Below are 26942 nucleotides of genomic sequence, written 5' to 3' on the forward strand. Positions count from 1 at the left end.
TATTCCTAGCAACTTAAAATGCTTGGGAGAATTTTTAGAACACTTAGTTTTAAGAGACACTTCAGATTATGTAAAAGTTTGAACTCCAGATATTGCAATAACGTTAGCCAATGTTATTGCAAATAATGAATTGGTGAACGTGCACTCTAGAAGGCAACATCAGGCTCCTTTTTTTAGGAACACCCATTTGTATGGGATGGTGACATGCTGTATATGTCATGGTCAGTTAATAGAAGTTACAGAGGAGTTTCCACAAGCTGTGTGGAAACCCTGGCTTCAAAACTGCCAGGAGTTTTTCATATTATAGCAAGATTCTGATCCTGTATTCAATTCTTAGCTGTGAGTGGTTTAGGATTGCTGCAAAGCTCTGGGATTGAACCCGCAGTTCTAATATTTAATTTGACTGGTAGAGCAGCAGGCTGTCACACTGGATGCTGCTATATACAGGTAAAATGTTATGTGAGGGTACTTTATTAATTTTAAACAAAAGGTGGAATTCACAGTAAAGTCAAATCCACCCCATGGGCCAGCCAGGTAATGTTCTTAAGCCTTAAGGAAATCTTTTGTCACCCCTTCTGGTTTAAGCAGCTAGCCAAAATTTTGATCTTTTAAAGTTATTCTTAGGAGGAAAATTAATGATCAAGTCAAAAATTTTAATTTAGAAACTTCTGCTTTCTTAATATGTGAATATAATTTATAAGAACATGGTGGAAAAAGAGTTTTATTTTAAAAGTAGCATGAAGTGAGGGTAAGTGTTGCCATTAGTCTAGCAACTTTTTTTTCTTCTATACTCAGTATCAACACATGCAGAATAGACTGTTATGCACCCAAATCTGTGACTAGAAATTGACTCTTTACAGGGAAAAATCCGATATCCAGTTCCTTGTACTTCTTGTGCCTAATAAACAGGAAAAGTTTTGCATATTTTGATACAGCTTCCCTCCACCCCCTTTTTTAATTGATTCTGCTCTGGGTCTTAAGAAATGTGTGGCTTGGTCCTCAGCCCCATCTTAGCTAGCTTCAATGAGGAGAGCTAGGAATTCAAAATAAAGTGTCTCATAGGTTATGTCTGCTAACAAATTTCCACTAATTGACATCAAACTGGTTAATTTCCATATAATAAGTGTTGATTGATTCAAGGGCTTGACTCAACTGGCCAAGACTGTCCTTACAATGATCACTTATGGGCTACCTTTTTGGAACACAGTGGAATATTTAAGGTCTTGCCAGATTTCAAGGATGCTGGGAGTTGGAACAATGTTTTTAATCTTGGCTACTAATTACGTGGCAAAGGTATAAACTGGGCTTTGCAAATCATTATTTCCATTAGAAAGGTGTTGGAAGCAATTCCACTGAGGACTTCCCTCCTATTTATGCAGCTGTTATTCCCATGGGAGGAGGCCATTGCAGTCCTGGCTGAAACATGGGCTTCTGTTCTGTTTCCACAGCACTTGGAAGAAAAACAAAACAGGACTAATGAAAAACACACACGGGAAATGCTTTATTATTTCATCATCCTCACCTACTGAGATCTGGCACCACTCTGTGTTTAGGAAGAACTTCTCCCGCCCTCTCTCTCGCGCGCGCAGTGTGGTTGTATAAGGCTGACACTCTGTCATTTCCTGTCAGATCATTTCAGAGGAATTTGCTCTTATTTCCTCCCAGCCTCATCCCCTCCTCCCGGCCTCAGCCTTGGCTGCGTGCCCCAGCAGCCATGCTGTGTTTACTTAACCGCATGGAGCGCTGGGCTGCCTCGGCTGGAAATGCTGGGGCAACGCACACACACGCACATCATGAGCTCGCTCGCAGGAGTTCACGTTCACACTCAGGAAACAGACAGCAATTCTTTTGTGAAGAAAGCGTGCAAGGTCCAAAGCCAAATCTTATGCAGGGTCTTTGTAGACTGTAGGTAGGTGAGTTCTAAACTTTTTCACTAGATGTGGACAAAAATCATAGGCTTTTTCGGGCCCACAAGTCTCTAAGTAAATTTCTCTTGGAAGATGCATTTGTGATCATTTCACATACTCAAATTAAGGTATATTCTGAACTTATCTATGTATCATGGAATCCATAGTACATGACTACCGGTTAATTCGACATTCAAATAATGTGTTAAGATTAGCCAAACATGTCTGGCTCCAAAATATGTGCTTACAGCACTGCATATATACATGGTTACTACTACTATTTTTCTCCTTTGGCATACCTGCAACAGACTGGATAGATTAGCTAAAATGCCCATGCCTTATAAATGGTGTAAAACTATTTTAGCACCCAACAATGGTGTGAAAATAAACCATGCAGAAACAGGACATTTATACTTGAATGATGTGTGAGCTTTTCAGTGGGTAAAGTGGTCACAGTTCATTGTTTAAAAAAAAGTAGTCTTAAGTCACTAATAATCTCCACATCAAGATTTATGGCAATGGAGAAAAAGAACTAAGTAAACTATCTGACTGAGAAGTCATTTCTTCCTTCCCTGGCAGCATAGGATTTGTTTAAACGCTGTTAGGAGAAGGCTAATTAAAATAATTTTGCCAGAAGTCTGGGAGATCGCTAAGTCCAACACCAGCTCAGTGCTCTTGATCTGGAATGACAACTTGTTTCCTCATGTAAACTACAAGTTCCTTACTGATACAGAAAATTAGAAGTCAGAGAGAGAAATACCTCCCTCTGACATAGTTATAACAATAACCATTATTTTGAGTAGCAGTCATAAAATAAATGATAGTTGACATTTTATGACAACATTTAAGTTTTATTTAATATTATTGCTGATATTTATTTAATTTAAAGCTAATGGGCTATCTGCCAGGCCAGAGCAAGAATGAATAGCTTCCATTCCACTTACGATAGACTTTTCTTGTCCAGAATACTGTCAGAGTTTAGAGCAAAATCATGCAATCACAGTCTGTATAAGAGATTCTTTACTCTCATTAGCTGGAATTAACGTTTAATCCATGTCCTCTCGTAATCCAATATAGTATCAGGCAAACAATTGCAGTTTTTCATTTTATGATTCATATCTTTTTTGCTTTCTCAATTCCATTGTACATTTAATAGAGAGAAATAATTGATACAAACAAGAAAACAGCAGGATTTATTTCCATTTGCTGAATATCCACAGTATTGAGCCTTAAAATCTAACATTAACACAACTTTTAGAATTTTCCAGTTCCTAAATTTATGAAATAGGGGTTGGAGAAATCCTCAATTCCCAAGCTAAAATTAACACACAGTATTAGAAAGTTTGCCCGTATGTCTGGAAGTGCGCTATTAATTTTGCAAAGTAGCTATGTCAGGTAGGCACAGGTCTTTCTTCAGTAATCCAATCTACCAAATAAGATACTTTAATTTTCCCGAGTAATGGTGGCAGAATTGTAAGCACGTTTTCTATATTTTTTCCAATTTGAATCATGTTTTGTTAAGTCAGAGGTACTCTCAGGTACAGTTGTTAGTTTGTTTTCAGGACTATCGCTATATACTTCTAGCTTTCTTGAGTTTCTTTATATTCCTGTATTTCTAGGTCCTTCATAGTGTTGACCAAAACAATAAGTAATCTCAGTGGAGATATTTCAAACCAAAAAGAACATTTAGTGTTGTTTAGCTCTGATTTTATTTTTTTAAAGAGAAAACCTGAGGGATGCAAGAGTAGCTTGCTATTCATCGTAAAATAGTATGGAAAATTTATCACAAATGCTGACATCTCATCTGAACACGATCCTGCTCACAACCGCCAACAATAAAGATTTTCTTAAATTTTACTCATTACTTAAATGTATTCAGGAATTCTTTTTAACTCTGGTGAGTTTACTATGAAGAATTTCCTGTAAGTATTTGTTACATGGTACTCAAAGTCCGAGCTATGTTTCTTAGAGGTGATTGGGCAGGGCGTAATACTAGCCTTGACATTTTATGAATTCTGTCATGGACTGTATGGTCTCACTGTCTCCTCTTGAAATACTGTGTTTTGTTCTTGCTGGAGCAATCTGTGGGAAGGAAGAAAACTGGTTATTGGTGCTGGGAGCTGGTCAAAGTGATTACAGCACAGAAAATAGGGTGTTTGAGTCCACTGTCCTACTGCAAAGCAGGAGTATCCATGTCATTTTTAATAGATGCTTGTCTAACCTGTTCTTAAAGGCGTGCAGGGATGGAAACTCCTTATCTGCAGATTATATAAAAGCCTAAAAGCCTATTTAATAGCTATAAGTTACAATATTCTTTTAAATATCAGCTTTTGGAAGAAGAGAAGAATTGAGGTTTTCCAGATAGAGATAGATCGCTTCAGAATTTGCTGAAGTTGCCAGAAAAGGACTCTGACTAGCCACCAGTGACTAAAGCCTCAGAAACTATAGGAAAGTGGACCAAAAGGAAGGTGGGATGGAAACCTAGTACTGAAGATCAATAACAAAGTAGTTTCTAGTAAGTGTACTCAGAAAATAAAAAAAAGAACTCAGAGGCAATAACCCTAGAAAAAGAGATCTAGCCCAGGACTGTGATGAATCCTATTCCTCTGAAGCTACTGAAGAGCATAGTTCAGGTGAAAGAGGATCTACTGCAACTTTCTATAGCAACTTCTCACATGGTAGTTTTTTCTGTTCTGGGAACTATAACTAAAACTATTTTGGCAGAAAAGACATATACACTTATCATGACAGGCTTTATGACTTATTAACCAGAAGCAACAGAATGACTGAGACAGCATCTACAGCAGCAGAAAAATTGGAAGATTGCTCTCCTGGGAATACTTTTTGTGATGTAGTATTTTCCAAGGGAATGTTATGAGACAGAGGGATGAATTTCATATCTATTTTGATGCACAGGCTGTAGATGAAATCCGGGATTGTACTGCTGTATTACAAGTACTTTATTATGATTCTAAAAATCTCAGTCAGTATATATCTGCATGTATAGGGCACAAAGTAACTCTACTGAGTCCAAAAAATTTCTCTTCTGAACTCATGTACAGAAATAAGAGGGACTGTTAGACCTGACAGTAAATGATCAGAACACAGAAGTAGAAATACTTTTAAAATGCACGCTTTGACAAAGATTTAAAAGAAGTGAAAATGCATATTGGGGCAGTAATGTTGAAGTTATATCATATGCAGCTGGGAAGAAAATATGAAAGCTGTTCTCTCCTGCATAAATAACCCCAAACCTATTAAGGTTCCTGGACAACAAAGCAATATGATGACTTTAATAGTACACTCCAAGTCCAATCATCAAGCTGAGCTCTGCCCCATAGATGTGCTGACATCTTCCTGTAAGCGTAGTAGTGGCCAGCTGGAGGAGGGATGGAGCGTTCCCTTTGTGAATGGTGCCAGTATGACTGGAGGTGGAGATAACTGTCGGGATGGTCAGGAGCAGCATACCGATGTGGATGAGGTCCCACATACTCTCAGAACAATTTTGTCTGAATAAACTGGGCTTACACACTTCAGCACTCCTAAGGAAGATAAAAACACATTTCTATAAGCCTCAAGGAGATATAGGTAAAGTAGTACAGAATACGGAGCACAAAGCCCAGGATTATGAGATCAATCAGTCCACAGAAGGAAATGCCACCTATACTGCTACCAAAGCACTTACAGAGAAATGTTCTGTCTAGAGAAACCAAACGCACCTAAAACTTTCTGTCTGACCCTTATGGAGAATTATAAGAAATATGATAACTTAATGATGAGTTTAATCAAGGTATGGCATTTTTGCAAGTTCTAGATGGATACAAGGCAGCATTTATGCTTGAGGATTCTGCAAATGCCACCTCACACTTCAGAGGGAGGCTCTCTGGAGCAAGGAGGCCCAGTGAAGATGATGTGTTATCAAAAGCTGGGGACAGGAGCAATCCAGGCTCTTAAGTCAGGAGAGATGCAGCTGTCTAATTAATCCTCTTCAGAGAAGTATTCAGAACATTTTGCCAAAACTGAATATCAGAATTTGAATTATTTGTTTTTATTTCTAAGTGCTGACAGCGTGCTAAGTACCACAAAAGAGAGAGCCCCTGTTTCGAGAGGCTTCCAAAATAAATATCATCAATTTTTTTTTCTGGAGTTTGGCCCAATGCCCATTAGTAGCCAAACTGTGATACAATCCTAGACATATGAGCACATACTGTGCTCATTTTCCTCTGAGAAACATGACTGATGATACTGCTTACAAAGAATTTCAGCTCTGTTACATGGGGACACATATATGCACAGACTGCAGGGCCACATGTCATTTGGGAAACAAGCACGCATTCAGTATTTTTCAATGTTGAGGTACTTGTGTTAATGACGTGACTTTTGCTGGTAATATTTGCATGTGTAAAACTCACCAGGAGCTAATTAGGAAGGCAAGATAAAAATCTTGGTCCCCTTGGAGTTAAGAGGAATTTTCCTTTTGAACTAGAAGTTTACAATACCTCCATTTTGCTTGGTAAAGAGCGGTCAGCTTTTTATTCTGCTTTTGTGCTGCCTATGTCCAAAACCTACAGCTGTAGTATGTAACTCTCTTCTGCCAACTCATTAAAAATAAGCTCCAAAATAAACCTTATTATAACTGTTATATAACCTAAAACTTCACATTATTTCTCGATCTGATTTTTTGAGTTTGAACTGATCTTTTTAATTAAAAAATTTAAATCAGAATTTCACTGAGCAAAAAATATGAAAAGGTCCTTCTTTTTCTGTCTCATAAATTGGTGGTTTAAATCTAATTCTACAGAAATCAATGGAATTATATCATTGTAGGTAATAGAGAAAGAGAATCCAGATTCAAGATTTACAGGAAATTCAGTTACATACTTATCTTTATGCAATATAGTAAACTGCTATTACCTTACCTAGTAAAATACTTAGTGCACACATAAGCAGGTATGTTTCATCCATGCCTTTAAGAGGGAAAAGTGGTGGATACTTTTAACGTGTTTTACTTCGTTGGATTTGAATAGGGTCTTGTTTTTGTGAAATCTGGCTTGAATTCAAGTTAAAACATTGTTTGCTTTCTTTTTTTGTCTTCCTGCCCTTAACTATTCCTTTGCAGTGTGAAAATACCACAGCCTATGGTTGATGTCTTCATCACAGTGGAATGCTTTTAAACTTAATGAAGAGTTGCAATAAATCAGTACACTTCATTCTGCTTTCTATCATCAACACATACACACTTTCTTAGGTATTAATCCCCTCAGAGATTATTAGAAGTCAATAAGACGTGTTAAAAATAATTACTATTAACTTTGAAAAGGATTGTACCTGGTATCATAGCTGGTAGCTATCTTGTCTCCAATGAAACGACATTTGTACATTATCCATTTATGAATTCCTCAGAAGAAAAAAAAATAATTACATAGCTTATGGCATTTAGCCACAGCCTTGCTTTAGGATGCTGAAGCATGTGCATTTTGTGCAGAACTGGGGCCTTAACTGGATGACCTGTTCAAGCAAGGACTTCATGTCATCCTGTGTTTGCTTGGCACCTACTACAAAGCACTCAGGTACTGCAGGACTCTATAATGATCATAAAAATACCATGTTGATTTTTATTTTTCTGATGCTTCTTAGCTCTAGATGTGGGGTTTTTTCTTTCTTTCTTTCGAGGGCTTTTTTCCCCTTCGGTTAGTGGTTAGAAACTTTTTACCCAAAACCCACAGTCTGTCAGGGCCATGAGGGCACTGATGGGCCCATCCGTCCCCAGCCCACAGCCCAGGACCCCATGTCAGCCCCCTGCGGCCGGCAGCCCCTGCCCCAACGACGCCACAACAGGGCTCCCCCTGCACCCCACGATGCCGGGCCCCGCCACGGGCCCGCATCCCAGCACAGCCTCTGCCTGTGCCTGTCCCTGACCCAGAGGGGTGCCCGATGCTGCCCCGCTGCCCCCAGCTGCCCTGCTCCTGGCTGGGGGTGGGACGGGAGCCCCGGCCCCCGCGGGGCCCTGACGCAGCCAGCCCCACTCGTTTTGTGTACCACCCGCACAGCTGTACGCAGCTGACCTGTTTGCAAGCAATTATGTCTTAGCGTGGCTGTGGACCACTGCTCAGGGCTCTGCCGGTCAGTCTGAGAAACACGGCTTTAGAAAAGGGTGCCCCACATCTCATCTCATCAGGTACAAAAAAGAGGCAGAAATAGTTTAAACCCAAACCCTAGTGCGTACTGCCCTGAACTTGGGAACTTTTGATTCCAATCATAATTTTTCAGTCCTCTCTTTGGTTGTGCAAAACCAAAGCAAGCGGCTCTGTCTCTTCTTAGCTGCAGCCTTTGCAAAAACTGAAAGCTGGATCTGCTAGGAGCCGGGAGCTGGGCAAATGATTCTGCAGCTAGTGTTAACTCCCAAATTTGCAGTTTTAATATTCTTGAAAAGGCTTTGATCATTTTCTGGGCAAACACACAAGTCAATTCCTTTACTATTTGAGTTTGGTCATCCTTTTTTTTTTTCTACCAACATAGTTAAATCCTAATTAAATGTACTGTATCTGAAACATGCCTTTTTAAATACTGAGAGCGATGGGTAGGACAGGATGTTATATTTTGCTTCAGGTTTTGCTTCTTAAGGATAACAAGGGAACTAATAAAGGGGCAAGATATTTGTGAAAGCAATACAAAAAGCCAAACAAGGAGAGTGTATTCATTATTACTGAGAAATTTTTACAATATATTTGCTTATAGGTCTGTCCCTAACCAAGGTTACTAGCTTATTAAGGAGGTTACTATGGAAACAGTGAAACAGGGTTTCACAGATTACTTGATTGCCCTTCTCAGTTAGGCTGTGTTATATTCCTTGTTGAAAAATAAACTACGCAATCTCTACAAATAAACAAGTCTTTCTTTGTGTGCAATATGTATTTAAGATTATAAATAACTTACTGACATCTTGCATGTTAGAAGTCCATTTAATGGTTTATGTTCCATGAGGATACAACATATTTTATGAGATTTTTTGGTCTAGAAACAAGTTTAATGGCACCTCTATTGGCAGTGAATTGTTAGTATTCGGTTTTTCTGTCTTTGGCCCCCAAGTAATAAACCTGCAGTAGAAAGACACCTGACTGATAGGCAGCATAAGATTGAAAATATCTTAATAAAGCTTGAATTAAAAGCATTTTTTTAAGAATAATAAAATCTTAAAATAGCTGTATATAAAAAATTGTTTTATGTATATTATGAACATTTCCCTGAGGTTGACACTGGAGCGATGTCCACAGGACATGTTCCACCCATGAAATGGGGTGACCCTCAGCAGATTGTGCAGGAGTTCAGCTAATGTCCAGACACTGCTGCTTTCTTCACTGAAGGCAGATGCTTTTGAGATCAGATCAGATTAAGGCCTAAGTCAGTAACTTTGTGCTTTGGCTCTCAGGTGATGACCTTAGAATTTAAGTTAATTGGAAACAACACTTTCTAGCTCTGCTGGTTAAGAAGAAATGTTCAAAATATGAATTTACAGTAACAAATATAGTTTGCTTAAGTGTTGAGACAGCCTCTACTGAAAGCCATAGTTCATTCTTGTATTCCCAGTCTGAGCAGACTTTGCCCCTTCTTTCATGGAAAGAAAATACAGGCTGTACAGCATGCAGGGCTGGCCTTTCCTCAGCGTGGTTTGGAGGCAGTTTGTGAAATTAGATTTTTTTGTCTAGCACTGTTCCCTACAGTGGCTCTGGACTCACATGGCATCAGGACAGTCAAGCAGTAGAGTAGGTGGGCCAGATGTTGTGTAGGCTCCATCCATGGAGGTTTCAAAACCAGACCATATATAGCCCTGAGTAACTTGGTCTGACCTCAGAACTGATCCTGCTTTGAGCAGAAGGTTGCACTAGAGACCTCCTGAGGTCCCTTTCAACCCTTTATTATCTTATGATCCTATGTTTCTGGAGGAAACCCTCCCAAACCAGACATGAGCAGGATATCAAGCTACAGCTTCACCGAGGAGACTATTCAGGTGTCTGGTCCACCCACTTTTTCCCTACTTTGATATCAAAACTCTTCTAAAAGACAGTTAGACCTTTGAGTATAACAGGAACAGGTCACTCCTCTCAGTACTTTTGAGTATTGTTCCAGAAAAGAAGTCCTGCTTGAAGTCCTTTGACATGTGAAAAGCAGCACTATGTTGGATTAGACACACAATGTTTCAGGTTTTTTCCTCAGCCATGGGTGCTCCTTCTAGTTGTAAATGGAAGCTGAGAAAGGTTGCTGAATTTCAAACAGATTGAATCTGCACTACAGCAGTTTTGGAACTTCTCAGTGGATTAATGTTACTTTAATGATGATTGTGAGGCATGTCATCTGCCCTGTACAGCAGACTGGATTTGAGAGCACTTTTTCATATAAGGAAATACTCAGTGAAAACTTTCCCCTAATAGTCTTAGCTTTGAAATGCCTACCTACTTATCTTTCTTTTGCAGACATACAATCTAATACATAGGCTAAAAGATTTCCAGTTGTCTCTGCTGTTAATATATGATAACTATTTGTTATGTTTTGCCTTGGGCTTATCCAGTTTTCTCTAAAATACATCCAAGTCAACATCTAAGTTCATTTTGGGGTTAAGAGGTTTACACTGCATATATGCTAACTTAGAGATACGCTGGTTACCTGAAAGTTTCACAATTAGAGCTTGACTCTCTTTCTGTGGGCACTGAACCAGATCAGCTGCATTGGTCCACTGCCCAGTAGTTTCCACACTGAAATACGTAAGCTGCTTGTTCATAACAGAGATGAGAGAACAATCTGCTGGCTTTGTGTAAATTCACCATCAATTTACATTGAAACATGGGACTTTGCACTAGCTCACTCTTTGTTTTTGTATGGAGATAGCTGTGTATCTAACTGCTGACTATACTGAACAATTGCATTATTGTAATGCTTAAATTGCTCCTAGAGGCCTATTTCAGCCTGATAAAAATTATAAATGAATAAATTAAACTGTGTTTCAATATTCAGCATTTTACTACTGCTAATAATTTAGGAGTTGATTTCCTTTGCCTATTTTATTAATGTATTTATAGTACACAAGGAATATGCAGAGGTTTAATTACTTTTTATTTCCAGTGCTTACAGAAATTAAAATTCTGCACTGGACCAAATTCAGTTCTCAGAACAGGATATAACTTAAGACTTACCCTTGGTGGTGTCTGCAGGGAAAGGGTTTGAGCCTTCTGTTGATGGTCCTGCTTCCTTATTTCGCTTTAAGTCTTTTAAGAAGTTGAACTGAAAAGTTTTAAGTAATCCTTCAGGGTGTCTAACGGAATCTAAACAGTTTTTTGAGGAATACAGATAAGCAAGAATATCTCGAAAATTTATTAGGTGTAGACGCTCTTTTAGACAGGCACAAAAAGACAGAACTAAAAAAGAAACAGTCAATTTGTCAAAACCAGCCTTGTTTGAAATATATGCAACACAAACTGCAGAAACTTCTTGTGTTACAGAGGAGAGTAAGTGCTGAACAGAAAAAGTTAGCTCTTATCACAGACATCATTTAAACCCATCTTTTATAGTGCTATAGGTACACACTTTACACACTTTACAGGGTTATAAAAAGTCAAGGTACTTACCCTAGTGGGTTTACAACCCACAACCCTGTGCTTAAGTGCTTTGATGGATCAGGCCCTTACCACAGTGAGATGAGATAATGATATTGAGGGAGGACTGATGTGAGGTCATTAAATGGGAAGCAATGACATTGTATATACACCCTGAGTGAGAGAGGGTCTCTGCCCCAGAGGCCCACATCTGGAGGACAGTCCTGCCGTACTCCAGGCGCTCCAGACACGTCTTTTTCTTTCAAGTATCCTTTTGCTATTGAACAGTGTGGGGCTTCTTGGAAGGAGCATGCATCAAAATGTAAAGGAAAAAGAAGTCTGTTCTGTGAACGGGGAAATACTTAGCTCTAGCAGAAGGTTAAGCGCTGCAGAAATAGGAAAACTAGACTTAGCTGAAAAGGGAAAAAGCCACTAAAATGACATATTTAGTGCTTTTTCAGATATTAGTGGACAGAACTAATGCAGACCCAGTATAGTTTTTCAGGGAGCAGACTGCAAAATTGAAAACAGTTGTTTTGCACAGTTTGCAAAGGAAAAAAACCCGAGTATTTTTTACCTGTGCTTCCACACACAGTAATACACTTTTCAACCATGGTCTCTGTCCTCCAATGAGTTTTTCAGCCAAGTAAAATAAAAAACCAAACACAAGAGTGAAGCGGAAAGTTAATAATCACTGAGAAAGACATGTTCCCTGTGTGCCATGACAGCCATAGCATGAATTGTCTGCTGCCCAGCCCTTCTCCACACTGGGGGGAAATAACATTCAAAACAGCAAATGGGCTTTTCAAGGATGTGTGCTCAAACCAGACCTGCGTCTCTCCAACTTCATCCTTCTGAAACCAAAATACCAATATCAGAGGTATCTGTTTCTTGGTAAAATTCATGCCTTAGAAATGAACAGTAAAGACACTAACATTTGGGTGAAATTATTTTGCAACTGTTTTCTCCAGCTGGCAATTAATCTTCTGGGATTTCTCAGGTAATACCTTGAAAACAATAGGAATGTCATTTTTTATGATATAGGTATATAATACAATGGGGCTGATCTGTGATGGAGATTTCCACATGTACCTAAATAAATCAAAGTGAAGAATAAAAGTGACTACAAGCTTCACTACACAGCCCTTCAGGCATCCAAAACCTACATGTGACCAGTTCCTTATGCTGTCACCCTCATGAGGGCTGAGGATCCAGGACTGTTGGAACAGCCTCTACAAGTAAATTACAGAAAAGAAAGAAAGTAGGAAAACTAGCATAATCAAGTCATGTGCACTGCCACCATGTCATACCGCCAGAACAAAAAGTGCTTTCAATCACACAGCAAGTGAATGATTAGATATGCCTATTGGACTTTGTCAGAGTCCTGAGTCTGCCTACAGAACCATTAACCGATTTGCTAGTTGAAACCATAGCTGCTGAAGTAAAGCCTTAATTCAAGGCAAATGAATTCCCAAATCCTCTGGCTGTAAGTCCCAGAGGGGTAACTATCTCTTAATAACAGAAGAGATTTTCTTTGGTGTCTAGATTTTTTAAGTTAACAGATTGAGGAAACACATGAGAGTGAAATGGCTAGCTGTCCAGCGTAACTCATCCTCTGGAACACTCCTGCCTTTGCAGGTACCTGATCTTCTCTAAAATAGGGAACTTATATGCATCTCAACTATTCACTGTTTTGAAAGCATATTACTTAACACAAATGCAATTCAGAGATTGTAATGGCCCTAGCATAAGTAATAAAGATCATTCACTCATGACTGGAGCATTTTTGGATCTCCAAGCCTGGCAGCTTACCAAAAGAAGAGGCTGGCCAGTTGCACGGAAACCAAGAGCAGAGGAAAATCTTAATGTGCTATCTGACTGGCAGCCCAGTGTATGACTGAACCTCCCGGAGCATGTCAAATTGTGCCAGGAGATCAGGGGGCAAGAAAAATGTCCTATTCCTGACCATAGTCTTGCAACATGCGTGCACTGTTTAGACCTCAAGGCCGGCCTAAAAGATATGTCTGCAAAGCTCAAACCATTGCCCTTCAGAAGTTAAGATGTGTTGGCAATATCAACCAGTGTTTCAGTAAGATTATTCCCATTAAATTAAAGTGTATCTCATAAAGGTGATGATGAACTACCCTTTGATAGCCACAGTCAGAGAGAAGTGGTGTAAATCCAGCTTTTCTGTATCATTGTGAAGGTTTGCATGGACACATACCACAGAGGCTCTCAGGCCAGGTTAAGTGACATTGTTGACACTCTGCAGTGCACAAGAGGAACACAGCTTTCAACCTGTGCCAAACTTGCAGGGGTTTGAAACATGGAAGTCAGTTACACGAGGACAAAAGAGGTAGTAGCTACCAGGAAAACAGCACTATCAGAAGAGCACACAATAAAGCAAAGTATCCCCAGGTGTTCTACCATCATCTGTGGGACCAAATTCAGCACTGGCAGCTCATGGAGCTCTGTCTGTATTCATTGTACATGTTGATTATCACAGACCTGTAACTCTCAGTTTCCAGACCAGCTGAATGACAGATTTATGTTAATTGTTGGTTATTTTATTTACTGTAATCTCAGTACATATTTAATATTTTTTCTGAAGCTAAATTTAACCCTTCTGTATCATTTAGAGAAAATGGCCACAAAGCTGCCTGCTAGCGAGGGTTATTCCTTGCCATGCCATTGCAAGAGACATTCATGAAAAGCCCTTGGCTCTGTAATTCCTGCCCTCTGACAGGCCCTTAGCACTTGCATCCTTTCTCAGTTGCATCTCTGCACCAGATCATTTGCACTCTCTTAGACAGTTTTCAAATAGCTGGTTCCCAAGATTTGTGTACCCCCCCCAACCCCATTTGCTGAAGTGTCTGAGAGGCCTAATACTTCCAGCACATTCATCAAATGATGCAGAAAGATTTTCAGGTGGTTCTTATTCCAAAGAAAGGTGCAGAATTTCACAGAAGCAGCAGGCAATTTAGCTAAATTAAAATAAAAGATCTTTTATGAATGACATCGAGTAGGGGAAATTCACATGGTGAATGGAAAGCAGAAAGAAAACAGATTTAATATCTCTTTGCCAGCAGAGCACTGTAACTTCAAACCTTAATTAAACTAAATGCATGGCTGAATTAAATATATTGTTCTGAATGATCCTCCAGGTCAATGAAATTATTAACTGATTGATCTGCAAGGTAGGACAGGTGATGAATCAACCCAAATTTACTCAGTTTTCACCCCACCCCCCCAGTGTAATTTGTTCTCGACAAACTGGGTAAGTAGATAAAAATGGATAAGTCATTCTGCTGATAGCCTGCAAAAGTGCTCCTTCTGTTTGTGCTAATAGTGCCTAGGATTTTCTCAGATTAATGCCAGCACCTTTTTTTCCCCATGTATATTTTTGGGATGCTGGTGGGAGGGGAGGGGTGTAAATGACTGCAAGAAAATAAGTAGATCCCAGACATTTTATTCAGATAACCTACCCTGTAAACTGCAAATAAGGGGATGGTTAAAGGGCAAACATCCTGGATTTCAGCACACCACAAATTAATAGCCTATTCAGTTAGTTACTATTCAGAGGTTCAGAAGCTCTTTCTGAGAAACAAATATTGTAATTGTACGATTATACTTACAGTGAATCAAGCCAAAAAGAAACCCAAGCAAGCCCCCAAACCAAAAATTCCTACACACCCTGGAAAAGATAAGAGACACAAAGGAGAACTAAATCTGTATTTGCAATATTCCTATTGCTGTTCTGCTAGCCACAATTACGTTTCTGTAATCAAATAGAAGGTGAAAGAAAACATATAGCAATGCCTGATACCATAAATAATGCATGAGTGGCTGTCTGAAACAGTGAAAAACAGTTAACAAACAGGCCGGTTTTGTGAAATGAAGTCCTGTAATGCTGCCAAAGACAACGTCTGCCTAGATTATCTGTGCTGTAAGGGTTGGCTGTGTAAACTAAAGTCACCTGGGGACAAGTTAAATTGTACTCTTGAAGGTCTTAAAAATGTTCAAATGCTTTAGATCATAAATCAGCATCTTTTGATCACTTATTCCCCTACTTTCCTGGTCTCTAAGCCTGTCAAATTTCAAAAGGTAAGTAGGGATTGGAAAATGAAAGAACTTTTAAGTAAGGCATAGGCCAGAAATGATGACTTTTCTGAGTTTTGTTCTTCCTTGTGAATTGACACGGAATGACAATTAATTAGGGAGAATTGTAAAATGCAACTAGTGGTGTCATTCTCTAGATTGAGGTTTAAGGCCACTGGGGTCACTTATGATCTCAGATTTATTTTCAAAATGACAGAGTGATTTAAGAATCTTGTGTTTTATTTTCAAAAGCAACTCTCTCTTGTAATGAGGTCTAGGTTCCAAGATCTCTTTTGAAAACGTACTTATGCACTTTACTGCATTTTAGGGTACATAAATGTAGGTTTCATATCTTTAAAGCAAAGTGAATTTAGGTGCCAAAATGCCTTCAAATATTTTACTCTACCTAGCTCTTGAGACCAGAAATTTAAGCTCCCAAGTCACTTCTTGTTTAAGGATTTTCCCTCACTTCACATCCTTCTGATAGGATTAATTTTCAGTTAAAACTAGATGAATATTAAAACCATCATCCTGAATACTCAGTGGAATTCTTCGGGTGCTTTAACACAGCTAAACAAATTCATTTTCAAGTTTTACATCCTACAGATTGTACTTTGCAGGAAAATGCAACAAAACCCCACTCCTTATGTTTTCTTTGCAGAATAATCAGTCGCATTTGCCTGCTCTGGAAAACTTATTTAATAATACTGCTTGTCTACTGAGGCAGGGGATGGTACATCTATATAGCACGCTGAACACGAGTCCGTGCTAGATGAAAGCCAGTGCTCCGCCACTGGCATCTTATAATAACTCTGGCACAGCACAGGAAAAAGCTGTAACTGCCATGGCTTCCTGGTGGTATCCAAAGGCTGCTTGTTCCTCTGGTGGAGACAAGACAGCTTTGGCCACAAACCTGCCCGCCTGGGCAGAGCCCTCCATCCCGTGTCCTGCAGTGCATCATTTGACAAAGGTTTAGCAATTAAACCATCTGTGCTTCTCAGTAACAGGAGCAGAGGACGTGAGTGGCGAGAGCGTGTGTACTGCAGGCAGCTGAGCAGCGGGGAGCCCCAGGGCAAGCACCGGGGAGGGTGCTGCTCTCCAGGCCCCACACCCCTCCAGACAGGAGACACTACAAACACTGCTGACGTGAGGCCTGTGTAGGTAAACCCTCTGGATTTGATCCATGAGTACTGAATGCTCGACCCTATTCATAACAGTGCTTAGACTGTTGCAAATGTATGAAATATATGATGGAAAATTTAGAAATATACCAAAGCCGAAAACTGTGCTTGACCCCTGGAAAACTGCAATTTACTCATTGGAAAAAAAAGTCTTAAAAGTCTGTTCAGTCCTACCTTCTACTTTGCTTAAAACTCAGGTTGAGTATACTAAGTACAGGGTTTTTTCTTTCTTTTTTTTAATTCTCTGTTTCTCTGCTGTTAGACCATAGCCTTTTGAATGTTTCTTGAAGGCAGTGTTTTTAGCAGTGAAGTTAAAAACAAAATAGAAGTGCACTGCTTTTTCTGGGCAACTCATGAAAACTGATCTCACACTAGTAAGGGTTTCAGAAATTGGTCCTGCTCCTTGGTGTGTGTACATAAACTGCCTCTTGGTGAAAAGGGCTGTGTGACATTTAGCTAAATGAGATTGATTGCATTAGATTATACAGATTCAATTAAATCATCTGTTATTCTGAAAGCAACGAATTCACACTGTTCATTAAGAATGTGAAAAACGGATGTTGTATCTGCCTTCCTTTATAACTTGCTCAGTTATAGTCTACCAGGACATGCTGAGCTGTAGCATAGTACATTGGTTTGGATTACATCAAATACTAAAATTCATCTTTATCTATTCTGTTCTTCTATGGAGATTTAAGCCCTTCCACAGCATTGTTGCAAAGCCAGAATGCTAAGGAGGCAGACTTTCTTCGCTGGTTTTCCTTAGCTACCATCCTTCTTTGCATCTGCAAGCAAAAATTTCAAAGGAAAACTCTTGTTCCAACAACCACAAGAAACAACATTTCAGAAATCGGAAAAGGCCCATGCAATTGCTCTCTCATTCCAGTCCACATCGCTTTGATCAGTACCCCTCAAATGCCAGCATGGGGACCAAAAGGAGCAAAAAATTGTCATTTAGTCAGCAGCACATCATCCTTAGTAATACTGGTGATACCAAGGCAAACCGAAGCCTACAAAGCCATGCAAGACTATAACAGGGATGAAACCTTGACTTCACTCCCGCAGCAAACTGACCAGTACCAGAAATTACTCCACTCGGTGAATCTTGGATTCTTTTACAACCATGCAAGCATTCCAGAGATACCCATTATTACAAAGAAAATATTATTCTTTTGTCTGATACAAAATCATCTTCCATATCCAGTAGGCAATTCTTTCCTGAATGGATTCAATGGGCTAAAATAATCTATAGTAGAATTTTATGAGTTATTTAAAGGCAAAATATGTCTTCTGTTTGCCTTTCAGAGTCATGTAAGTGATCCTTCTGGGGGGATCGTAGATAATATGCTTCTGTCTGTTGTATGTGATTTTGTAATGCATAGGGTCCAACCAGTGTCTGCTCAGAGGCATAACCTGAATCTTAGAAATGTGTTTCTTTATACTGTAGATAAAGTAATTGCGAGTGCCTTGATGAGAAAGGTGATTGTAGCTCTGACTGAGCATACTGCTAGTAACTCTTTGTTAAGCAATAAGACAGCACACTAATCCTTCTTTAATCTTGGATAAACTCTACACTTCTTTTCCTGGTGATGGTAACAATCATTTTGAGCTCTTGTGGCATTTCATTGTCATACTCCAAATAGGAAAGCAATCAACTCTTTGCTTTGATGGTAGTATTTAAGTCTATATTATTAATTTAAACCTTACTAACTGTGGATTGCCACACACAGTTAGCTTTAAGATGCATACTGAATCAGGCTCCAAGAAGTACACAGGCTGAGTTCCCTTAATATTTGCAGCTTTAATGCAGTAAATTAAAATGTGATCAAATGATAAATCACATTCATGCATTTTGTTTACTTTTCTATGAAAAAAAAAGCAACAGCTTGAATTTATGAATCAGATGATCCTTCTAGGGATTAGGTAATTCAGAGTCTTGGAGTCAAATCTTGATCATATTTTTAAGATAATGAATATAAATTATTAATCTGTCTTTTCTTCCCCTTTTTTTAACCCAGTTCCTTAGAATAAATGCTCAGTATAGTAAAATGGAGCTCCGATGTTTAGAGCCCTGACGTATATCAACTCTTACTGCCTTTTCATATGATGTGAAGTGCAGCAATCATTCTGTGGTGTCAAAAACTGTTTGGGCTGTAAGACAGATGGGACTTTCAAAATGAAATGTACCTATGACTGTTTGCTACTATATATATAAAACGTCTCATTTAGTCTCATCTGTGATTTTCCAAGAGGAAAATGTTACCATAAGTAATTTATCTCAGTCCTACAGGTTTGGATCATTGAATGACCACCTCAAACAGGTCTAGCAATTGTGTTTCTATTTTTTTGTAATTAAACTTGGGGTTTCTGTCTGATTTATCATTAACACTTCCACGCTCTTTTAAAAACAAACAAACAAAATTAAAATAACTACCTTGTAACACAGAAACAAACAAATATTTCCTTTTAATTCCACGTTTTGTTGGTTGGTAGGGTTTTTTTCAGTCCTTAGTTTAGCAAGGAATATACGTAACTTTAAACCCTGGAGTTAAGTTCATCAATATAATACATAGGGCATATATAAAAACGCAAGAATATATATTTCAATATATAAAACCTCAAGAAGGTCTTTGGTCAATAGGACAGATGGTTGACTATCCCATCAGGTGCCTGGTTGAAGCTCAGAGAAGGAAGGAAGGGAAGACGAGGGTTATTGTATCTGAGATCAGTCTAAAAGGAAACTTTTTCACAGCCCTTCACCTGAGGTGTGAATCTTCTATATCCCTTGATAAAGCAACTTCAGCGAGTAACTTTGCTGTTAACTCTCTTTGTAATGAAGATAGATAAGGAAGGGAGTTTTATATCTACAACATGGAGAAGAGACATTTACTCATTTTAGAAGAAAATGGACTTTTCTCTGCCTTTTATGTAACAAATATACTTGCAATAATGAAGACGAGATGACACGGAATAAATATTGAAGCTTTAATTTTGTTTTCATTTAAGCAGAGGCTATTTTATGACAAAGTTAAATTCTTTTTCTGTGTACTAATTCATTAAAAACTATTCACTTACTGACCTTTTTCAGAGTATAGGGATGGTTTGCTAGCGGACATGACTGCAATGTCTGATTCTTAGGCATGTGAGACACAGGAGTCTTAAAAACATATGAAGAATATATGGAAGCATATAAATTATACAAGGACTTGCAACACATTCCTTATATTGTAGTTTGTATGAAAATTCCTGCAGTGTTCTTTTATGCATAGTAGATTTTGTGCTGTTTATAAATATTTTAATGAATTACTATGGTCCTCCTGTAAAATAGCAATTTTACTCTTTTAAATTACCTTTTATGTACCATGTTCTCTCCTCTTCACATCCTTCTCTCTGGAGTTACCATTGTGCTTTGTAGTTCAGGATGTAATTTGCTCTGTATTTCTGTATTTAAACAGAAGTTTAAATACCTTTTCCACATACTTGTTTAATTATTGTGTGAAGCTTTCCTACTATGTTGATACTTCCTCTTAGAACTTTAAATGCAATAATCCAACACACGGTGGATAATCCTAACTAAACTGCCTTTTTATCACTGTGAGGAGGGCAGAAAAGGGTCTGACTATAAAAGTATCTTTGCTGTTACTGGGGGAAAAAAATGTTCCTGGAAAATACCTAAGAGAAAAAGAACAGCAGTCCCCAAGAGCTAGTTAAGAAACATGTCCCACTCTCTATCTCCAGCCGCCAGCCCCAGCCACTTACGCTCACGGAGAGCCGCCCTCCAGTTGCAGCAGGAACACCAGCATGCCGGCAATGCCAGCACTGCCTGAACAGGGTGAGGCACCCCTCTGAGAGCAGTGGATGAAGAGCGGGGTGCTGAGAGCTCTCTTCCCAGGTCTGTCAGCAATTTACTGGTACAAAACTACCGGTGGGGCCCGTTGGAGAGGACTGGAGCTGAAGCGACAAGCCAAGCGTCAGGGGGAAAAAATCAATTTACAAATGACAGTTGCCCGTGGTAGGGAAATAGAAGGTTCTCAAATAGTGATTAAAAGCTGGAAATAATGTTTCAGAGCCAAAGGAACAAGAACACAGTGCTTTGTTTACTTCTTTATGGTACAAGTTTTTCTAAGTACCACTTTGGAAAAGGGTATTTTACAACGGTTAAGCCGCAATGAAACTTCACAAAAATCAAAATCATTTCAGGCACAGTTAGTGAATTTCTGGCTTGAGGAAGTATGGCCATACAGAAACACAGACTACTTCATGTCATGCCCCTGCCCCTCTGCTGGTTTTCTCTGGTTCCCGAGCTGTACTTCTTTCCCTTCGCCTTTGAGCCCGTGCCCCCTGCACTGTGCACGCGCCCCACCATGAAGCGCAGTTTGTTATAGGCCAAGGTCACGTTTCTGCAGGGGTCTCAGGGTCACCAGAATTCACATTTCTTTCTAGCCACATGTCATTTCTCTCCTGGCATGGAAAAAGTAATTAGCTTTCCCCATACACCCCCATACTGAGAACAGAGTTCTTCATTTCCTTTGAGAGGAAGGGTGCCGCTTCCTTTCTTTACTGGGTGAACATCAGCAAATGAAAATCATTACTGGGTTCACTCAATATATTTGTCAGGATATATTTTAGCTGATTTTTTTTAAGTGAAGGGAAATTCCTTTCACAGGACATTGCCTCACAAATGTTCAATGTGATGTTCAGTGGGAAAATGAAGCTGAAAATGATAGCTTCCACCCAGTTGAGGCAGGAACCTTTTTAAGGCCAGATTCTATAAGAAGCAGGGCAATTTCCATTACATGGGTAGTTTCATTTATTTTTGCACAAATGTCTGTATGCAGGAACATACAGGCCAAGGCTAAAGCCTTTTCCACTGCTTTCAACCAAAACCGTTATCCAGACTTCTTTCCCTTTCTCTAGGACCTTCTGTTCCTACCAAACCAGTCACCTTCCATTGCCATCTCAATCTCCTACAGACTGGATGAATTTGGAAGTGAAAATCCTGATTATTGCCAACTCTAGCCATTATCCCATGTCTTACCTGAAGTGTTCAGCTCTATGTAAATGGCAATGGGGATGCTCCTACACACAGGCCTCAAATACAGGCTGTTCATTCATCACCTCAGTGTACCTTTGGTATTCTTATGGTGTGACAATTTGACTACATCCACTCCATAGTATTAACAGATTATCAGCAGATAGATAAAGTTTCTCTGACTCAGACATTTCCTCCTTCTCTACTGGAACAATGTGAGAGTCTCTAAATCTACACACATGCAGATGAACATCAGAAGTCATTAGTGGTATGTCCTTGGCATAAATTTCAGAAGGATCAGGAATTCACCCTATGCCTCTTTCTTATTTTCTTTGACTAGTTGTCTTCTTTATTTCCTGTGAGGTGGTCTTTGATAGAGTAATATGACATATAATAAAGACAAATGTACATCACTGAAGAGTACTAAAGAGTTTAATTACACATTTAGGATGAAAGGAGTGGAATCCATATTGTTGTATTATGCTAACAATCCTTGTTAGTGTCTTCTAGCACTGCAATACAATACCTTCTGTCATTTGAACAGTGCAACAGACTTTCAAATGTACTTTCACAGGTAACTGGGATGTTTTCTTCCATTGATCAAAAGGCCATAACTTCCCATCTCACCTACGATGTGTTATTTGAGATATGGCTATTTTCACCTTTCAGGTATGGCCTTCTCTTTAGCCATAAGCCAGGATACTGTATGCCCAGCTTTTACTAAGAAATTCAAGGTAGTGTCATCAACCAAAATTCTTAGCTCAGTTACTCCACTAAATTCACTTCATTTCCTTGAACAGAACTAGTCTAATTTACACCACATAGCAGAACTGATCATGTTTACTGTTCATGCTGTTAACTCAGGGCTTTTAAAAGCTCTAGTCAGAGCCTTGTTGTGCTTGGTGCTTCTTATCACAGTGATGGCATAACCCCTGGCTCACAGCAGCTTAGTAGTAAAGTCTCTGATGAAGCAGACATGTACACCTGCACTAAATTTATCACTTCCCTATGTAAAATCATTGTGACTACTTCCACAGGCAAAGCTGAGCAAGCACTCATGTGCCTAAAGCTGGTCATGGGTTAGTGGCTGTGCGGGCAAGAAGAGGATAGGCAGCACATCAGTGGTGAAATGATGCACCTGTATGACTCCATAAGATGGTAAGTAAGCATCAGTAGTGACTTCTAAATAAAAGGCTGCACTGACATTCCTACAGATCAGGGAAAAAGACCTTCATCTTGGACTTTAAGAACTGAATTCAGTCTTCATATTTAGTGCAACAGCTTTCCAAAGGCAGGATTCATTTTTTTTAATGTGCATTTTCCTGTAACAAGGGAACATTTAACGCTACAAGTGCATTAGAACTAGAGAGATTTCCCTTCTTTCTGACTATAACTTCAACGCAAAGAACTGTTGAGACCTTACTTTCTCAAAGAAATGGATGTTTTCAGGAAGATTACCAATCTTACTCCTCTCCTTCCCCCCACTCCTGCACTGATACAAAGATTTAAACTTTAGAGGACCTTATCCTGCCTGGTGTTTTTGGACTTTGCCTGATCAATAATTGCCTTTGTGAGGTGTTTGAGGGATTGCATTGCATCAAAAATGCAGGCATGCTGGAACAAACATACTAATCACCTATTAGGAACAGCAGTAAGAAATGAACTGAAAGCTGTTGATTTAATTCATTATTTCCCCCAAATCCCTGATCCTACTATGTCTCTTCCTCCATGATTTGGTTTCTATAAAACAGGTTCAGATAGCAGGATGGAGAATCTGACGTCTCCTAACTTACGTAATAAGTCAGAAATAATCTAAATGAAATCAGTAGTTCCGTGGTCTAGAAGCATGAGCAGCACAAAACTGTGACAGTTTGTGCTCTTAGGTGTGCAAATGTAGACTTTAAGAACATTTAAGGAAGTCAATGCAGTGTAAAATCATCTTTGCCACATACTGGTCTGAACTGTTGAAGATCTACATGGAAAACAAAAATCAAGCAGCGCTATACTGAGAATTATTAACTTTAATAATCTCAGATCTATTATTTCAGATCCAGACATTACCAGCTTTCCAAGAGCTGAAAGTAATTAAGTTCCTATAGCTTACCATGAAGTAGAATTGTGTACAGAAATACTCCCTTCTGCAATGCTTAAACTTGATATTTTGCTTATAAACATACTGAAAAATTATATTCAGTCTTCAGCTTTGCAGAGGGACTGGCAGTGAGAAAGGAAAACAGGATTCCTTATTGCTTCTATCTCAGCCAAAGCTTCCCATGGTATAATTTAAAGAAGCAAACGAACTGCTCAAAATAAATGGGTCTGCAGTAACCAGTGAGCCCGCTGCTCAGCTCTGTGCAGGATTATTTTGTTCTTCTCTCCTATTTGGAACAAGGGGCACAGAGCAAGAGGCATTTGCTGGATCCTAGGTTGTAAGGGCAGCTTCACTGCCAAGAACAGAAGAGTTAAGGCCAGATTTAGGCATGTTTCCTCATACTGAGTATTATCCCCCCTTCCCAAGTAATTTGATTGATTTCAGTAAGGAAGAATTGTGGAGTGAAATGCTACTTGGCATTAACAAGGAGAGTGGAATCTGGCTTTCTAGATGCTCTGCTTTTAATAGAGCTACTTAATTTTGTCTTATACAACTATTTTTTTTTAAATTGACAGCTGTGCTTTGCCTTATGTGTCTTTCAAAAGGCAGAGTGCTAAGCTAGCCAAAGAAAATGCTTCACAAATCTGACATGTTCAAACTATCCACATCAAAAGATAACTTTTTTATCTTCAATTTATTCTGCAAAAAGACTCTGGGGGGTTTATTTCAAAAAATGAAAAATGGGCCAGCAGAAATGGTGGTGTACAGCTCCTATTTATCTGTTTTACAGCTTGATTGTTTTACAGTTTGATTGTTAGAGTAGCACTGGAGAAACTAGATGGTTTCCTGAACATGGTATTACAAACATTCTATTAATACAAAGTGAAAATAAGTTAAAAGCAGAAAGAGAAGCCTGAGATGCCAGATGTTTTATGTGCAGTAAAGGATTTGACTCCTGAGATCTCTTGAATTTAGCTGCAGAGGATACTGCTCCTGTAACAAGGAGAGCAGAATGGGCTGTTCAGTCACTGTAGCTCACACCTAGATATATGAATGTCACCTGCGGTTGATTTCGGTGTGCATCCATGCAGTTGGCCGTGCATTGTGGGGGCAGAGGAGTGGGCACGCTGCTCGCTCTGCTGCCCAGGAACGGCAGCCCTGGCAGGGGCAGGGGGTGGAGGACAGCCACTGCTCACACAGGAGTGCTCTCTCCTTTCCTAAACTTCCTCAGGCTAAATCAAATACACTTTCTAATGGACTGTTACCTGAATTATCTCATAAAAATTTCAATGTGTTCTAGGCACCAGAAGCACAATTAAAAAGTCTTCTCTAATAGGAAATCAGGTATTTTTAACAGCCCATTTCTTTGATCACAACAGTTAATTGAACCACTGCTGTCTGCTTCACATGGGCTGTGATCACTGAAGCTGTTCTATTTTCTGAGCAAAATGGGAAGTGCATGTAGGTACCTCTGCTTCTGTTACAGACACGTTGGAACAGCTTGGGGAGAATTCAAATCTGTCTGATGATCAAATTACAAACCAGCCATAACAGGATAAAGAAACACGTTTGATGCGTTATTGCAGTTAAGTGAGAGCAAGGGCAGTCATTAGAAGTCATGTGTATCCTGTCCTGCTACAGCTTTTAGAAAAATCAGAGATCACTTAAAGTTTGTAAGACAACTAATTTTTTTTATGTTTTTTTTCCAACACGAGTTGTGTTTAAGGGATTGCCATCAGAAACAATCAGTGGAGACTTAAACAAACTCCAAAAGCAGCTAGTGAAACAGGACTTTTATGATATTTGAAAATTTCTCCTTTGTGGTAGAAACTCTAGACTGCACACATGGTGCCTTCAGGACACCAACTGAGAATAAAGCTGCTTTCAGAGGCAGTAAGTGATTTCATTCTATTAATGTCCAGGTGATTTGTGGTGCCCATTACAGCATCACTAATGTGATGGCAAACATTTCCTGGGCATGCCATGTTTTCAATGTTCTGCAGAACATAGCTCAAGTGCTTGTACAGTGCCTGATTGGAAAAGACAGCCCCTGGGGTTCATTCTTTTCATCAGTCAAATACTAATTCTGAAACAAAAGGGGATCTTTTCATTTCCAAAGATGCTGAAATAAACCTAGTGTAAGGGAGCAGAAGGACAGAGTAAAAGAACCTACAAAGCAGGTGTATAAGTCAATAGAAACAGTCACAGAAATTTTCTTTATGCTATTCTTTTCAGATAGCTTCTGTCATATGTTTGTTCCTTATTCTTCCTAGTTAAAAAAGCGAGTCGATGTTTAAACTGTGTGTGTATATGTGTGTCACCATTTAATTATGTTAGAAAAGGCAAGGGCAAAATAAGGAGGCTTATACTTTGAGTGGAAAATGGAGATCCTTCTGGCAAATATAAACAAATATGCCCACTGCAGACAGAGCCTTCAAGGATCTCACTTGACCACTGCCCTCCTCCAGGGAAAGTGAGTCCAACTTTATCTGTCTAAAGCTGAATAAAACACGGGGTTAACCGATCAGAGCGCATCTATTCTTCATTGTTTTGCTCAATGGAGAGAACAAGGAAGTTATGCCCAGCGGGACTGAAAAGAGGCAGCTGGCTGCCTGAAACCCAGCCTTCTCCACAGCTCCCAGCTCCGCCGAGCACTGGGACTCCCTGCGTGACGGCACCTCATCGCTGTCCATCACCGGGAGAAGCCCAGGCAGGGGCAGCAGACCTGAAGAGCAGGCACTCTCTGTGGCTCAGACTCTTCACACGCAGTACTGTTAATGCTAAGGAAAGTGGCGTGGCATCTGCAGGAGATGACACCTGGTTGTGCGTTGGCTTGAGAGGTCACAGTTCAGAGGCGGCGGTGTTACAGGTCCTGAGAGAACTGTACGGCTGGAAAAGCCTGGTTGTGCAGAGGAGCAGGCGGGAGAGACGGATCCCTTGCATCTGCCTGTGATGCACGGAGCTGATTCAGAAGGCTCTGTTTCCTAGGAGGAGCGTACAGTGAAGGCTCCATGTAGGTCAGTATGTAGTGCTTCCTGAGGTTTC

General features: G+C 39.5%; 1 long non-coding RNA gene across 2 annotated transcripts in view; it reads left to right on the top strand.

Moving 5' to 3' along the window:
• Positions 1-26942, top strand: part of LOC142414318 (uncharacterized) — a 185106-nt gene that overhangs the window by 134044 nt on the left and 24120 nt on the right. For both annotated transcript variants that reach the window (XR_012777017.1, XR_012777018.1), the window contains exon 3: positions 22843-22963. This is a non-coding gene — a long non-coding RNA (uncharacterized LOC142414318). The remainder of the gene's footprint in view (positions 1-22842; positions 22964-26942) is intronic.

Source organism: Mycteria americana, chromosome 9, assembly GCF_035582795.1.
Source record: "Mycteria americana isolate JAX WOST 10 ecotype Jacksonville Zoo and Gardens chromosome 9, USCA_MyAme_1.0, whole genome shotgun sequence".
NCBI lineage: Eukaryota > Metazoa > Chordata > Aves > Ciconiiformes > Ciconiidae > Mycteria > Mycteria americana.